Here is a 1,937-nt window from a genome sequence, read left to right on the forward strand (position 1 = left end):
CAAAAACAAGGTGTTTCAGGAGACACAAGTCCCAGGAGTGTCAGGTAACTTGCTTTTTGATCCATCAATACTTAACATTAATGAGGAGTTGCAGAAGAGAGTCTTTCCAGGATGTATCCTTTTGTCACCATTAGCCAAAGTCTCTTCCAGTCCATTGGGCTGGTGATATCCAGAATGATCCCACTGCTTGGATGTGGGACCTAATGCCACAGATGGTTCTAGGAAGCATACTTAGAAGATAATTTACACAAAAAGGTCACCACAAAACCACTGCTTAAGTCCAGTCCCTAACTTTTTTCTACTCCATAGTCTAGAAACATTTATTTGACAGAAAATTCATAAAAGTGAGCTGCATGTCAAATACATGACCAACCATTCAATCTTTGTAGTGCTATAGTAGTGTTGAGAAAACAGCCATGTTAAATCCAGGAATCCACTCCAGCAGCTGTTGTTCAATATACTTTTCTACCAGAGAAATACATTTGTTAAAAATAAACATACAGGTGAGTTTATCCTCCTCTGTGTCTTCAAACTCCTGTAGTACTTGCCCATGAAATTTATCTGTAGTAACTGAAACTCATCAACCATGATAATATCCTCTAAATATCCAACCATAGCTTCAAATTCCATACCAGAGACAGAAAAGGGCAGTGCAAAGATTTCTTCCCTTAGGACATCCATGTCACCCATCTACCTGGTGTGGGCTTAGGCCTCTTATTCTCCCACCCCTCCTAATCTCAGACCCAACCTTGCTTTGCTCTGCAGAGCCCCAATCCACATGGGGAGACCTCCTCACCAAGGCTATATCCAACTTATCGCCCAATGGGGTCAGCACCTCTGTGCCAGACTCTGGCTTCAGACCCCTGACTGCAGCCCAGTGATGGCTGGGCATCTCCACCAGGCCAGACCTGTCTGTGTATTGCTCTCTTGATAGTTTTTAATCTCAAGCCCTCTATATGTGATGTGCTACCTACATGATCAAAGAAAAGTGACCATAATAATGTTGTTCAAGTGGAAGTACAGGAGCAGGGTGTGGAGGAGGGTATCTCTGAGTCCCATTAACACATTTCCTGCCTTAACACCCTATCTTCACCTACCACCCATGGCCCATAGGGCTGAAAGAAAGTATTTTGAAAACATTGCAGCAAGGTCTTTCATTAAATATATTGTCGGTAGTTTTCTATGGTATACTTAGATGCTTTGAAGATTCTCCATGACCAATGACATAAAGGAATACAGAAAATATCCATAGAGTCTAATTTACAATCTTGAACTCAATAGGACCTATGTTCTTTGGTTGTAGATTTAGTCTTGAAAGTACCTGGGTATGTTAATCATAAGGATATCATGGATTTAAACATAAAAGTAACTTTATTTTTATTCCCTCCTGCTCTTTAAACCTGCTTAAAGTGAGGGAAGAGTCATAGAGGAAACCTCTTTTCTTTTGGGACCCTGAATAAAAATTGGATTCCAAATATTTAAAAAATGTGTTTACTGTAATTTGTATATGCCTACAAAATGTGTTAGCATGTGTACATATACATTGTATACATTATTAGAGCCACCCACCAAGTTGAAATATAGACTATTAGCAAGGGAATTGGAGTAAATATGCCAGCAACCCCATGCAAAATCATCATACACTCCCTCTATTCTTACGCTGGGTTCTGTAACTTTTCATGATTGAAAACTCAATCTGTTGTATGGTTTTGGCTACATTTCCATGTTTTTTCTATCTTTAAAACAGTTTTATTGAAATATAATTTACGTAGTATACAATTCACCCATTTAAAAGATTTAAGTATACAGTTGACCCTTGAACAACATGGGTTTGCAATACGTGGATTTTTTTTTTTGGTAAATATATAATAAGTCCTTCGTATCCCCAGGTTCCACATCTGCATATTCAACAAACTTTAGATTAAAAACTATTTTTT

The 1,937-nt window shown here is 38.5% G+C and overlaps 1 pseudogene; it reads right to left on the reverse strand.

The window, feature by feature from the left end:
* Positions 1-200: 200 nt before the first annotated feature.
* LOC114495948 lies at positions 201-681 on the reverse strand (annotated as a pseudogene).
* Between the last annotated feature and the right edge of the window lie 1,256 nt (positions 682-1,937).

The sequence above is a fragment of the Phyllostomus discolor genome, chromosome 5 (assembly GCF_004126475.2).
Source record: "Phyllostomus discolor isolate MPI-MPIP mPhyDis1 chromosome 5, mPhyDis1.pri.v3, whole genome shotgun sequence".
NCBI lineage: Eukaryota > Metazoa > Chordata > Mammalia > Chiroptera > Phyllostomidae > Phyllostomus > Phyllostomus discolor.